We start from the raw sequence: 15,870 nt of genomic DNA, 5'->3' as shown, positions 1-15,870 counted from the left end.
TTGTTTTTGTTTTGTTTTCACTTTTTAAAGAAATTCATTCTCTGCACGATAGTATTTGAATGAGCTGTGATGGTAAATATCTTATAAAGGGGGACACTGACCATATCAGGAGGCCATTGTATTGATTTTTTGAACATCAGCATTTATTGTTTGAAGGAAATATTTAAAAAGTTGGAATGACTAAGATATCTGAGCATCATGTATTTCTACTCCTGCCATAATTATTTCATTTTTTAGTAAACAATTAAAAAAAAGTCGAGTAGAACTATGCACATTAGTCTGAAAGAAGTAACCCCAGATCTGAGCAAGGTCTCTTTTGCCCACGATCTCAGGACTAAGGTCAGGGCCAAACAGATAAAGCTATTGATATATGGGCTACATTAATTAGCATATATACAAGTTTAATGCATAAATGAATAGAACCTAATAGAAGAGAGAGAATTTGGTTTTGATAAACTGTAAGGTTAAGGAAGATAACATGTTTTCACTTGGAAGGATTATATTGATTCATCGTATCAGAGGACAGAGCCAATGCCTAGTGACTTACTGATTCTCGATGTTTGTCTCCACTTGGGTAGTGTTTCTATGCATACTTAATTTCCAAGTGCGATACTATTCTGTGTGGGTTCCATTTCAGCTGGTGACTTGGGAGGAAGTTTCACCTAAACTAATACCTATATGCCTTACTTGTCTTGTCCTGACACTTCTGAGATTCTAACATATGTATAGCAACCTCCTGTTTATCTTCAGTAGGGTATCCCATAGGTCATTCAAATTCAACATTTTCTAAAACAAACTCTTTATCTTGACCTCCAGACCTTTTCCTGCCCCCCACTCTTTTACACATGATCTTAGCCAAAAGGCCGAGAAGCGATGCCCCTCACTCTTTTTACCCAGTGAAGCCACTGCCATTATCAACTTCTCATGCTGGAAACCTGAGTATCATGCTTGACTTTCTTCTCTGCTACTTTCCGAAACTTCCTCCCTTCCTCTTTCTCCTCCACATACAGATTAATCATCTGATCCTACTTGTTTTAGCTCCCAAATGTTACTCTAGTCTGTCTCCTCTGCTCCCACCCTCTGGCCACTGCTAAAGTTAGGTTGTTATTCTTTCTCTTAGCTGGTCATCCGGGTTCTCCTCTTACCTTCCTCCACTTTCTCCTGTAGTATAGTCAGAGTCATTTTGTAAAATGCAAATGCTCATGCTACCCTTAGCTCATGCTACCCTTATGCACAAAGTCCTTCAGTGGCTCTCCATTTAGCATCTCAGATTAGAAGCCAGACTCTAGCATGGTATTCTAGGTCATTCTGGATTACTCTCCTGCATTTCTTCTGAGCCTTATTTCCTTCACTTAATTATAAGCACCTAAGACTAGGTGTTTATAATTGTGCTTCCATGCTTTGGCACTTGCAGCTTTTTTTTACTCTCCAATTCATATCTCTTTGACCTGTCCAACCTCTACCCAAACTTCAGGATATAGCTTTGATGTCACACTTCATGTGAGGACTTCCCTGACCCCACCAAGCAGAGTTAAATCTTCCCTCCTCTGAGTTCCCACTGTGCCTTGTGTTTGTTTCTACTATAGCATTTATCAAAGTATATAAAACTTAGTTGTGTACTTACTTGTTTCCTCCATCGACTCTGTGTTCCTAAGAAGAGGGGCTGCATCTTTATCTTTATATTGGCAGTGCCTAGCAAGGAGCTACAAAGTTAATAGAAATTTGGCAAATGTAAATCAAAGTGTCTTAGCAACACAAATAACAACAATACATAGAAAAAGGATTCTGCAGAAGTGAGGCATTCATCAGGATGACCGTTTCTTATATCTACTCTTAATAAAAGCATAGACTTGCAAATTCATCACTGTCGGAACTATGATAAACTTAGGATCATTACATTTATTCACCATAATCTTTGTTTATTTGGTACCCTCTCACATCTGAGTGGCACTGAGCCTAAAAGTAAGAAATATTAAAAATGGAAGTGTCTTCATTTGTAAAAATATTCCAAATTGATTTGTGCAATGAGTAAGGACAACTGAAAGCAAGACACAGTAATGATTAGTTCATTCTCTATATGAACAGAGGGTGAGGAGGGCTGTATAAGATAGAGATGTTAAGAAAAGGCAGAATTTCCTGTGTGAAATCTGAGAGTCGCAGAAGTGACAGGTGATAGAAAAAAGAAAAAGAGGTGAGAAAAGAGAGGGAGAGACCAGAAGCAAAGGTAACGATAACAATGACAGTGTCAGGGATTTTGTATCATGCACTCCAGCAGTCTGAGAAGAAATCCAGCAATGATAAGTCAGAAGTCAGGACAGGTTTTCTGTGTGTAGGTGTGTGTGCATGTGTTTATACCCACCTACACCTTATAGTTTTGAAAGTTCTAGTCCTTAAAGTGGAATCCAAAAACAAGCATTTCCAGAATGATGACGTCATAGATGATGCTGGATAATGGAAAGGCACAGAGATTTTAAGGTGTGAGTTCTTTATGGACAGGGATTGTGTTTTAAAATGCAGTTTTGTACTCTTTGCTAGGTGTACATAAGTCTTCTGTGTGTGTTACGTGCCATTCAGTCACTCCGACTCCTGGTGACCCTATGAATGAGTGACATCCACAGTGTCCTGTCCTCAGCAGCCCTGCTCAGCTCCTGTAGACTCACTCCTACGGCTTCTTTTATAGAATCAGTCCATCTCACATTTGGCCTTCCTCTTTTCCTGCTGCCTTCTGTTTTTCCCAGAATTTTTGTCTTTCTCAAAGAACTCTGCCTTCTTGTTTTGTCATTTTTGCCTCTAGTGATGTTTCAGGATTAATTTGCTCTAGGAGCCACTTACTCATTTTTCTGGCGGTCCAGGGTATCCATACAGCTCTCTTCCGACACCATATTTCAAATCAATCAATTTTTTTCCCCTATCAGTCTTTTTTGCTGTCCAACTTTTGCATCTGTAAATAGTAATTTGAAATTTGAGGGTGAGGATGATCTTAGCCCTGGGCTCTAATGGCACATCTTTGCTCTTGGTTATATTTCCTATTTCTTCCATTGCTGCCTTTCCAAGTTTGAGCCTTTTCTTGATTTCTTGGCCGCAGTCTCCATTTGAATTGATGACTGAACCAAGGTAAGCAAATCTTTCACAACTTCAATGTCTTCATTGTCTATGTTAAAGTTGTGTATTATTAAGTCTGTAGTCATGATTTTTATCTTCTTGATGTTCAAATACAGTCCTGCTTTGGCACTTGCTTCTTTCACTTTTATCAGAAATCAGTTCGTGTCATTGCTGATTTTTGCCAGTAAGATGGTGTCATCTGTGTATGTTAAGTATTAATATTTCTTACACCAATTTTTACTCCTTCTTCCTCTTAGTCTAGCCCAGGTTTTCATATATGTTCTGAGTACAGATTAAACAAAAAAGGAGGTAAAATGCACTCTTGTCTGATACCTATGTCTTTGTTTGACACCTTGTTTGACTCCTTTGAAGTAAAAAGTAAAGAAAAATTGAGATGGATGACATATGAAGCTAAAAATTATTAAAGACAGATGAGAGGCAAAAGTTAAAGGTGACAAAAGCAGGGTAAGAATCCTGAATGCAGTTTTTCAATATCACATAGAGATAAAGAGAACGAATACAATAGTCAATGTAAGGAGATAGAACAAAAAAAAAACAACAACAAAAAACAAGATATCTCTATCAGAAGATTCAAGAAATAAAAGGAAAATTCAAACCTAGATTAGGAATGTTGAACAACCAACAAGGAAGCACATTATCTGACCAGGAGGGACTATAAGGAGGATGGAAACAGTCTACTGAAAATCTATACAGAAGAGACAAAAGGATGAAGATACCTTTGAAGAAGATTCCTGTGCGGAAAACCCTGTAATTCTTGACAGTGAAGTGAAAGCTGCACTGAAAAGTATTGGGAAGATAAATCCCACGTAAGTGTTTTCCTGACTGACTGATGGAATGCTGTGGCCCGAAGGAATGTCTGTATTAAGATCCTATTTTGTCCAATGTGTCTCTGAGATCAGTGGTTTTCAGCTGAGATAGTTTGGCCTGGCTGGAGGAAAAATTATACAGAAGTTGTCTTAGTGTGTTTGTGCTGTTATAATAAAAATACCATAGACTGGGTGGCTTAAACAACAAACATTTATTTCTCCCAGTTCTGGAGGCTGGGAAGTGTGAGATAAAGGTGCCAGCAGATTTGGTGTCTGATGAGGTCCTGCTTTCTGGTTCATAGACTGCTAACTTCTCACTGTGTCTTCACATGATGGAAGGGGCCAGGGAGCATTCTGGGTTGTCTTTATAAGGATACTTAATCAATTCCCGATGCCCCAATCATCACATTGAAGTTAAGATTTCACTGTATGAATTTTGGGGAGATATACACATTCAGTCTGCAACAGGCAAAGTTTATTTTTAGTACCTCTAGCCTATCTGGTGCTTCCTGTTCCTGAACCCAAAGCTTCCCAACATTTTTGTTAAACCTACAACCAAACTGAGCCCACTGGAGGGATTTCCATTTACCACTGTCTGTCAGAGTCCACTCTTGAGTGGGACTGTATTGTGGCAGCTATATTTTCAGCAAAATCTAATAAAGCAGGTTGATTAATTGGTGGATTGGGCTCAGATTTCCCCTCTCCTTCATCAGCTGGTCAGAAGGAACCCCCACAAAGACATAGGTAATAAGTTGAGAGATTGGAATGACTGCAACAGAGCGAGGTAACATGACAGTCTGGGTCACCTGTTTGAGTGAGTAACTTGTAGCTTTCGGGCCTGCTGAGGTCTTATCCTGAAAGCCGCCTTGTGATCAGTTGCTGCTGTGTCATTTTGGCCTTATCACTTGGTGGCTGACAATACCCCGATCATTATGAGCATCTCTAATTGCATCGTCGCTTGATGTACCCTCCTGAGGCACTCAGTCTCTATTAGGGCTCAGTGTCTCGTTGGGAACTGCCTTGCTAAAAGGGAACAGTTTTCTATTGCAGACAGCATAGGCTTGCTCCCAAACCGTAGGGATCTGCACTGTGTTTATTCTACAGGGGTTGGCCCAGGAATACATAGAGCTTCCTTATGGATCATGGGTATCTTTGGATCTGCTGCGTCATATAGTCTAAGTGGTAAGGCTGCTCATATCATAATTGGAACCTTCTGCAGAGCCAACTGCTGCTTTGAGTTCATTCAAAACTGGCAGCATCCCTCGTTACCCAATAAATAATTTGAAACAATCTTGCTCAGTATGGTATGTAGCTTCAAAAATCCAAAGAGATTAACTAAATGCTGTGCCTCTTTCTTAGTGATAGTTAAGCAAGACGCGGTAATTTATCCTTTACAATTTTTGTTACTTGTCCTTTATTATTTTTAATGTTTTTATTAAAATATAGCTAACATACACTATTATGTTAGTTTCAAGTATACATCATAGTTATTCAACAGTACCCATCTGGCACTATACAGAGTTATTACCACATTGTTGATTATGCATATTTTACCTATGCTAAAGAAGTGATCAGCATGACAAGTCCAGCAACCATCTGACACTATACCCCGCTATCACAATATTATTGAGTATATCTTCTATGCTGTATATTACATCCCCAAGACTTATTTGTTTTACATCTGGAAATTTGAACCTCTCATTCTTCTTTATCTTTTCCCCCTTTTTAATTTTTCAGTTAATTGACACTCAATATTATTTTGTATTCGTTTCAGGTGTGCAGCATAGTGGTTAGATATTTGTATAATTTAGGAAGTGATCCCCCTGACTAGTCTAGTGCCCACCTGTTATTACTAGTCTAGTGCCCCATAGTTATTACCATATTATTGATTATATTCCCTATACTTTACATCCCCCTGACTATTTTATAACTACCGATTTGTATTTCTTAGTCCCTTCATCTTTTTCACACTTCCCTCAATCCTCCTCCCATCTATCACCTTGACAGATCTAGTATCCATTTCACACCATACATAATTATTACCTTATTATTATTGACTATATTCCTTATGCTATACCCTACATCCCCATGACTACTGTGTAACAATCGATTTGTACTTCTTAATCCCTTCCCCTTTTCACCTACCCCAACCCCCTCCCGTATGGAAACCATCAAAATGTCCACTATATCTATGAGTTTGTTTCTATTTTGTTTGTTTGTTTATTTTGTTCTTTAGATTCCATGTATAAGTGAAATCATATGATATTTGTCTTTCGCTGTCTGACTTATACATTCAGCACAATACTCTCTAGGTCCATCCATGTTGTCGTAGATGGCAAGATTTTGTTCTTTTTTTTGTTTAAGATTTTGTTCTTTTTTTATGGCTGAGTCATATTCCATTGTATATGCATCACCTCTTCCTTATCCATTCATCCTTCAGAGACATGCAGGTTGCCTTCATATCTTGGCTATTGTAAATAATGTTGCAATGATCGTATGGATGAGCACGTCCCCTTGAAGTAGCATTTTGGGTTTGTTTGGATAAATACCCAGAAGTGGGATTACTAGGTCCTTCTTTGTCTCTTGTTATAGTCTTTGTTTTAGTCTATTTTGTCTGGCATAAGTGTTACAACTCCAGCTTTTTTGTTTGTTTTTTTCTTTCTGTTTTCATGAAGTATCTTTTTCTATTCCTTTACTTTGAGTATGTGTCTGTCTTCACAAAATCTGAAGTGAATCTTCTGTAAGCAGCATATGTAAGGGTCTTGTTTTCTTATCTATTCAGCTCCCTTATCTTTTGATTGGAGCATTTAATCCATTTCCATTGAAAGTTATTGTTGATAGGTATGTTGTTATTGCCATTTTATTCATAGTTTTGATTTTTTTTCATCTTAAAGAAGTCCCTCTAAGATTCATTGTAATACTTGTTTAGTGGTGATGAACTCCTTTAGCATATATTTTTGTCTGGGAAGCTCTTTATCTGTCCTTTGATTCTCAATGATAGCTTTGCTGGGTAATCTTTCGTATAGGTCCTTACTTTTCTTCACTTCGAATATTTCCTGCCAATTCCTTCCGTCCTGCAAAGTTTCTGTTGAGAAATCAGCTGACAGTCTTAAGGGAGCTCCCTTATGGGTAACTAACTGCTTTTCTCTTGCTGGCTTGAGATTCTCTCTTTGTCTTTAACCTTTGGCATTTTGATTATGATGTGCCTTGGTGTGGGCCTCTTTGGGTTCATTTTTTGGGGGACTTTTTACGCTTCCTGGGCTTGTATGCCTATTTTCTTCACCAGGTTAGGGAAGTTTTCTGTCATTATTTCTTTAAATAGGTTTTCAATTCCATGATCTCTCCCTTCCCCTATGATGCGACTGTTGCTACACTTGATGTGGTCCAAGAGGCCCCTTAAACTCTCAATTTTTTGGATTCTTTTTTCTCTATGCCATTGTGATTGCGTGTTTTCTGCTGCCTTATCTTCTAAATCACTGCTTTGATCTTCTGCTTCATCTAACCTACTGTTGTTGTCCTGTAATGTATTCTTCATTTCCATTACTGTATTCTTTATCTCTGACTGGCTCTTAATTATGTTTTCTATCTCCATTTTTATGTTTTCTGTCTCTTTGTTGAAGTTCTCCCTGAGATCATTGAGCATTCTTATAACCAGTGTTGGAACTCTGCATCTGGTAAATTACTTGTCTCCATTTTGTTTAGTTCTTTTTATGGAGCGTTGTTCTGTTCTTTTATTTGGGACTTGTTTCTTTGTTCACACATTTTGGTTGCCTCCCTGTGTTTGTTTCTATGTATTAGGTAGGGCAGTTGTGTCTTCTGGTCTTTAGAGTGGCCTTATGTAGTAGGTGTGCTGTGGGACTCAGTGGCGCAGTCTTCCTGGTCACTTGAGCCACTCATTCCAGGTGTCTCCCTTGTGTGGGTTGTGTGTGCCCTACTGTTTTAGTTGAGTCTTAGTTGCTGTTTGCATGTCAATGGAAGAGATTGACCCTTGGGCTTATTGGTTGTGAGGACTGGCTGTGGCAATAGTGGAGGAGTTGTGGTGCAGGGGCTGACCCTACAGAGCAGCGTCTGCTTCAGCGGGGCTCTGATGCCTGCCCATTCTGCCCCTTGGGTGTGTCGTCCTTGGAGGCAACTGCGTCATGCTCCAGCTCATTTTGAAACTGGCCGCTGGGGGCTCCAGCCCCAGGGTCACCTGGGAGGGGACCTACTACAGGTCAAGTTCAGGCACAGCCTGTGTCCTACCCAGGGCCATCTGGCAGGAGCCACAAAGAATCCGCAGATGGCTACCACGCAGTCTGTGCTTAGAAGCGTCTTGAGAGGTGAAGCCAAAAACCAAGGCCAGCTGCCCCCAATGCCGGGCTTAGGGCTGCTCAGCCAGAGGTACAGGACATACTCAAGTCAGTTGCTGCTTGTCTGGGTTCCACGAACCTTTGAGAGACCCTAGGAAAGTCTGTAGCATGAGCCAAGGCATGCAGTTTGTATGAAAAAGCCACAGGAAGTGGCTTGGGTGTGCCGGAAAGTTGGGTGGGAGGGGTCTCAAAACACCAGGATGTGGCGAATGAATGCCATTAGCCAGCTTGATGGAGACTCAGATATAGTGGCTGCCTACATCTGCATGTAGGGATGTGGGAGGGCTTAACAAAGAGACAATGCCCCCTGCCACCTCCTCAGTCCAGGAGAACGCTGCCCTTCTAGCCCCCATTTCAAGCCAGACAACTCAGTTCCCCACCATATGTCCCTGCCACCTTTCCAGCTCTTGCCCCAGCGCTGGAGCAAAGAGCAAGTGATTCCATTGGTAAATCCATGCTTGGTTCCTTTAAGAGGAGAGCCTGGGACTCCAGCCACCTTCTGTCTCACTGAGACATAATCTCTGCTGGTTTTCACAGCCAGAAATTATGGGGACTTCTCTCCCCGGCACTGGAACCCTGGGCTGGAACTCCTTGCTCCTTCAGAGAGACCTCTGCAGCTGAGCTATCCCTGCCAATTTTTAATGGTCACACATGGGTGTGGGACCAGCCTGTTCCCCATCTTTGTGCCCCCTACCAGTCTCGAGATGGCTTCCATATGTCCTTAGTTGTAAGGCTTTGGTTCAGCAAGGTTTTAGGCAATTCTCAATGGTGGTTGTTTTGTAGTTTAGTTATAATTTTGATGTCATGAGAGAACGTAAGCACAGCGTTTACCTACTATGCCATTTTGACCGGAAATCTACCCTTTATTATTTTATGTCTTCTATATACTTTTTGGTTCTTTTTGAAAAGGATCTGGTCTTTCTTCTTACCTATTAAACACAAATCAGAGTCTTAGTAAATGTGATGTTACAACATACCAAAGGTTATTACCACTCTGCTTAGCCCTAAAAATGGGATTATTGTTACCTTTGGCAGACATATTATCCAATTCTGGAATCCCATGCTGAGAATCTGCTTCCTGGGACCACTTCTGATACTCATTTTTCTTGGTTGGATACTATCAGAAACACATGCCGAGACAGATTTATGAGCAAGTGATTTATTTGGGAAATGAAGGAAATACTGGTAGGGGATGGGGGTAACTGAGACAGGGAAGGGAAGAAAGCCAATAAAATATATGTAATCAAGTCTGTTACTACTGTGGGTAACTGGGCTTAACTTCATTGTGGAAACTGTGGCTGGTGTAGGCACATGTTTCTGGGTTTTCTCACTGGTGGAGATACACCAACTTCCCTCAGTCATTGGCTGAGAGTTTGTAGGGCCAGAGGATCACTACTTTCCCAACACTTCTGGCCTGCTGCAGAGGGTGGGCAAAGTGAACTTCGATATCCAGAGAAGGTTGCCACGTCCTCAGTTGGAAATTGAGTGAATGTGTGCCTAAGTAGGAAGGGCAAAAGGATATAGGTAGGCCAATGAAGATGTGTATTACAATGTCCAAGTATAACTGCAGCAGAAAGCTTTAGGACATATAAATTAAAGTTTGGCATAGGGAATACAGTCAGTGGAATTGTAACAGCTATATACGACGTCAGAGGGGTAGTAGATTGGGTGAGGAGGGTTATCACTTTGTGAGGGGTATAAACTATTACATTGTTTTGTACACCTGAACTAATAAAAAAATAAATAAATAAAAAGTTTGGAATGTGAAGTATGATTCACAGTCATAAAAGAACATTCTAATAGGTAAGAATAAATCTATAGAGCATTATCTATTCCTCAGCTGATAAAAATATCAACAATACTACTTAATCCTTCATGGGCTATCAAGCCGCTGTGGTTCCCTTTGGTTTTAGAATAGACAAGGAACCTTCTGCACTGGCTGTGCTGAGTGACAAGATCAAAGAACTAAGCAATATAGTTAACAGAAGGGTATTATTTTAGTAACATACTGAATAAATAAATAGCTAAGCCAGATAAATTGATGCGATCATAGAGAAATTTGAATTTTGTACTCTTTCCACTAAAATAAAAATTCTAGGAAAATTTTATGTCAAGTCTTTAAAACTTTGCACATTTTGGGCCATTCCCTCCTATAGTAGTTCATTCCATTTAGAAAATTCCAAATTTCTTTTCACTTTGCTGTTAATTTCCCTATAAATTTAAAGTTAATTGTCACTTTAAATTTAGTTTTATAATGTATAAACTGCTATAATTATGTTTAAATATTTCTAAATATTATAGTGTTCTTCTGATAAATATTATTTTTATACTCTACTTTTTAAAATACTTTTTTTGAGGATCAGAGTTTATGTTTTCCTTTAAGAAGAAGGCATTATTTAAAAAAAAACTTGGAACTACATAAAATTACATAGAGATAATTTTTTGGCATAAATACTCCGTTCTTTCTCAAATAGTTTTATAAACACTCATTGTTTCCCTCAATGATAATTATGAAAGTATTACATAGCTTCTACTTTATGGGACAAAGAAAATGGTCAACAGTTTAGTTTGAAACTCTTTAGAAAGATTTTGTTTAACAATTAGTATGTGATAAAGAGCTTTTAAACAAAAGATGAATTCAAATCTTGGAATCAATTAGTATGTAATAAAGACATTTTATACAATAAAATTCAAATTTGCAAGACAAAGTTAGCAAGCATCTTGATTCACCAGCTACCTGAATATTGAAGTATCATGTAATATTACTTTAATCTCCAGAAGTTCTGTAAAAACAGCAAATAATGCAAACAATGTAGTTTAAAATCTATAAATTCAAACTATGTAGCTTCATGAACAGTCTCCTGTCTAGAAGACTTTAAAATTTTGTCTGTGATTTCATTACCTTGGGAGTAAGGAAAGGAGAGACAGTATGAGAATATTGTTATTCACATTCAAAATGTGTAGGTTAATGTGAACACACAATGGTATTTATAGATGATGTATTACAGAATTGTACACCTGAAATCTATGTAACTTTACTAACAATTGTCACCCCAATAAACTTTATAAAAACAACAACAATAACAACAACAACAACAATAAAATGTGTAGGTTAAGAAACTGAATATTCCTGGTTATATTATACAATACATTAGAGGTACTTTGGTACAGATTACCATGATGTACTCTTAATTCTACCATTATTAAGCTTTGTCCTCCTAAGCAAGACAAAGCACTGAGTTAATTGTGATTCTCTGATTTGGTCTGAAGAGTAAACAAGCTGAAGAGGAACAAACCCTGTCTGGAGGGAGAGCAATTTGAGAGGACTCAGCCTTGCTAAGGAGATGGGGCCACTTTGAATTCTTTTAACTCTTTCAAATGATGCTTTGAGAATGATACTGGACTCTACTCTTTGAATTTTATTTTTATTATTAAAACATGTTTTTGAGTGCTCAGAAATTTCATAAGCACATATGTTTCTAAGTCTTTATTACTCAAAATGTGACCTGTGGACCAACAACATCATTTGGGAGCTTGTTAGAAATGCAGAATCTCACATCTGTGGAATCAGAATTTGCATTTTAACATGACTTCCAGGTGATTTGTATGCACATTAACATTTGAGAAGCACTGGTCTGTCTCCTTTTTGCTCATTTTTCCCCTTTCCATTATTTCAATTTTATCTTCTAGCTCTTCTACAGGATTAAAAAAAAAAAAATCAGCAAACACATTTTAGCATTCCAAGGAATGTTTTAAAATTCTCTGACTGCTCCATTGGCATAGAATCCTATTCTAATCTTTTTAAAAAGATATAATTGATGTATAACATTATATTTGCTTCAGGTATACAACATAATGATGTGATATTTATATATTGCAAAATGATCACCACAATAAGTCTAGTTAAAATCCATCACCACAAATACAGATTTTTTCTTATGATGAAAACTTTTAAGATGTAGTCTTCTTGGCAACTTACAAATATACAATACAGTATTATTAACTATAGTCACCATGCTATACATTATATTCCTGTTGCGGAAAAATGACAAGGACTGAGAGACTCAAGTGGCAGGCAGAGATCAGGGAGAACACAGCTTTATTACGCCGATGGGCTCAGCGAGATTGTTCCCAGAGACTGAGCACTTACTGGGGTCAGGTGCTTTGTTTTATAGGATTAGGCCTCCGGGTTTGGGGGGATTCGCACTATTACTATTGCGATGCTAGGGATTGGTTAAATCTGCTGGGAGGTCCGTCCCTAACAGCTGTGATCGTTTTACATTGTTTTGACCGGGAGGCCTCTAACTATGGTGCCTGCGGGAGACAGCTCCGATAGGAGGGGGAATGGAGCTCTTAGCGGGGCCCGCTGGAAAAAACCGTCCCGACATTCCCAGGATTTATTTATTTTAAAGCTGAAAGTTTGTAACTTTGACTACATTCACGTATTTTGCTCCCCTCATAACCCCGTTCACCCCCACCCCATTTCTGGCAAGCACCAATCTAATCTGTTCTTTATATCTATGAGTTTGTGTTTTTAGATTCCACATATGAGTGAGATCATTATGGTATTTGTCTTTCTCTATCTGCTAAGACATGGAAACAACCTATTCTAACCTTATACACAGTGTTTTCCATCCTTAGAATCTTAATTAGGATAAAAATTAAGTTCTCTATTTTTCTGAATTATCAATATCTTTGGGTCAGTTCTGTTTGTTTGCCTTAGGTTTTTGCTTTTGTGCATCTGTGGGGACAGAGCCCCAAAAAGCAGTTTCCAGGCTCTCGGCCTCACATAGAAAGGTGCTGGCTCAGGTAGTAAATGGCCATCGACTGTGATCAAATGGCCAGCAGCTGTGGCTAGTTGGCCATCAGCTGTAACCAGTGAGCCATTAGCCATGAATATAACTGCCATGGCTAGGCTAGTAGCAAAAAAGAAAAAAACGGGGGGCTAGAAAGAAGATGGTGGCTGAGTTTGCAAGCGGCACAGTGAGGGTTGAGAATTGTGTGGCTCCTGTTTTCTGTGTCTCCAACAAAGCCACCAGCGAGAGTATAGTGGTATGACTCCCCTACCTATGGCTCCGTGGGTGTTCCTTTTTGGCCTAGCCATATCCTGCGTTCTTGTGTGGGGAGCGGGACCAGAGACCCTGCCTGACACCCCGCACGACACTTGGCGTAGTCGGCAGGATACCCCACAGGCCGCCCTGCACGACACCCCGCATGAAAAATGGTGCAGCGAGCAGGGTACAGTGTTGGCCAAAGCTCTCTGAAGGGCGGTGGAGCAGTTTGTGCCTATGAACACTCAGTTGCAGGAAGACCAGGAGGAGCAGCTGCTGGAGAGCTGGACCCCCGTGGAGGGGAGGGAAGACGTGGACGGTTCCCCAACCAGCAGAGGCCGGAGAAAGTGAAGGTTGTTGTGCGGCCCTGTGAGCTGGGAAGTGCTTGCTGAGGCAGCCCGGATGCAGGACTTGTAGTCCCAGGAGTAAATACTTGCTGAGTCTTCCATGGGAGATGAGGATGAGGTCAAGGTCATCCCTCACCCCCAGGACAGCCCTGGCAAATGACTATGGACTATGGGGAATTGCCTTCCATCCCTAATTTAATGGACCACTTGACTGTTTGGGAACATACCACCATGTAATGGAACTGGCGGATATTTGCTTTTGTGTCTTGACCGGCCGCCATCGAGAATATGTAAGCACCTTGAATGTGAGCCACTGTTGTTCCAGCACGGTACCCTGAGAGGCCCAGAGAGAGTGGTAGTGCCCTGAGAAGCCTTGGCTGAGTCCAGGAAGTCTGGCTGTGCCCAGAAGTACTGGTGGTGCCCTGAGAAACCCTGGCTGTGACCAGAGAGCTTGGCTGTGTCCAGGAAATAGCATTCACCTCCAGGCTCCTCGCACAGGGCCCCTCGCGGAAGACGCTTGTCGCGTAGATTGTGAGGCGAGACCCTGTAGGGGTGGAGTGTGGGGACAGAGCCCCAAAAAGCAGTTTCCAGGCTCTCGGCCTCACATAGAAAGGTGCTGGCTCAGGTAGTAAATGGCCATCGACTGTGATCAAATGGCCAGCAGCTGTGGCTAGTTGGCCGTCAGCTGTAACCAGTGAGCCATTAGCCATGAATATAACTGCCGTGGCTAGGCTAGTAGCAAAAAAGAAAAAAACGGGGGGCTAGAAAGAAGATGGTGGCTGAGTTTGCAGGCGGCACAGTGAGGGCTGAGAATTGTGTGGCTCCTGTTTCCTGTGTCTCCAACAAAGCCACCAGCGAGAGTATAGTGGTATGACTCCCCTACCTATGGCTCCGTGGGTGTTCCTTTTTGGCCTAGCCATATCCTGCGTTCTTGTGTGGGGAGCGGGACCAGAGACCCTGCCTGACACCCCGCACGACAGCATCTTTCCCAAAATCTTGGAGATTTCTTGATTGTGTATTCTCACTCATGGAGGTGTAGCTTAAGTTTGGAAGTGCTGACTCTGTACCCTTTGTGTTAGGTAGAGAAGAGCAGCCTGTAGGATATTGCAGGAATCATTTCCAGAAGGATAAGGGATTTATTCTGATGGCCCAAGGGTAGAAGGTTGGTTTCTTTAAAGCACGTGTCACGGCTTGTGAATGGAGGTAAACACAGCACCTCTCAATGCAGGGCCGGATCATGTTTGGGAATGAGAGAGGGATAGCAGGAGAGTAGTAATTCTGTAGGTAGACTTACAAATCATGGAGATTTCTGCTCCTCTTTCCACTGCAGTCCTCTCTACCTTCTGGCTTGGCTCTTGGTCTCTTCTGGGCTTTCTTAGATGCACTGGGGACCACATCCACAGCAGGCTTTGCTGTGAATTGCTGGGTTGTGGCTTTCTCTTTTCATCTTCCAGAAAAATCATTAATATCTCTGCTTGGTGAAAGTTTTCTTCCCTTTTATTATGGCTCTTGTAATTTTTTAGTCAATTTTGTTTTTTTTAACTATCATTTCATTGGGAATTTTGGAGATTGAGAGTTAGAGAAGTACATCTGTTCTTAATCTTTACCAGAAGATTAAGTTTTTTGATGGTGACAGAATATTTTTTATGCAGATTTTATCCTTTGTAAATCACTGGGTAATCTTGTGGGAATTTTTCCAGAAATGATAACAAGCTCTGTATTGACATAATTTTCACATAATCACACATACCAAGAAGGAAACTACACCTGATCCTGACCAGAATATCAAACAGCCAAAACGGTGTAAAGTGATTTTGCTCACACATGAGGCATGTAGGTGTCTGCATACACATGCATATGCACACACACGTGTGCACACACACACACTTTTCTGTGAGTAGCTGAACAGGCATAGTGGATACTGATTGGCACTTGAGTGCTAAGAAAATGACCATGTTTTCAATTTTCATTAAAATAAGTGCAATTTTTATCATGTCGTTGAATAGATCTGACTCCCATTTTATAGCTTACAGTGTTGGTTTTATATACTTTGACAGTCATTTCATATTTCTGAGATTATAATTTATTTTTCCATTGAGAAGTTGTATGTAGATGGGCTGTGTACTCTTTCCAAGATAAATCATCCCAATCCTACCCTTATGCATGAATTTTTTTTCTTCTATCTTGTGGTCAA

This window comes from Rhinolophus ferrumequinum, chromosome 6, assembly GCF_004115265.2.
Source record: "Rhinolophus ferrumequinum isolate MPI-CBG mRhiFer1 chromosome 6, mRhiFer1_v1.p, whole genome shotgun sequence".
Lineage (NCBI taxonomy): Eukaryota > Metazoa > Chordata > Mammalia > Chiroptera > Rhinolophidae > Rhinolophus > Rhinolophus ferrumequinum.
Note: the sequence above shows the minus strand (reverse complement) of the source record.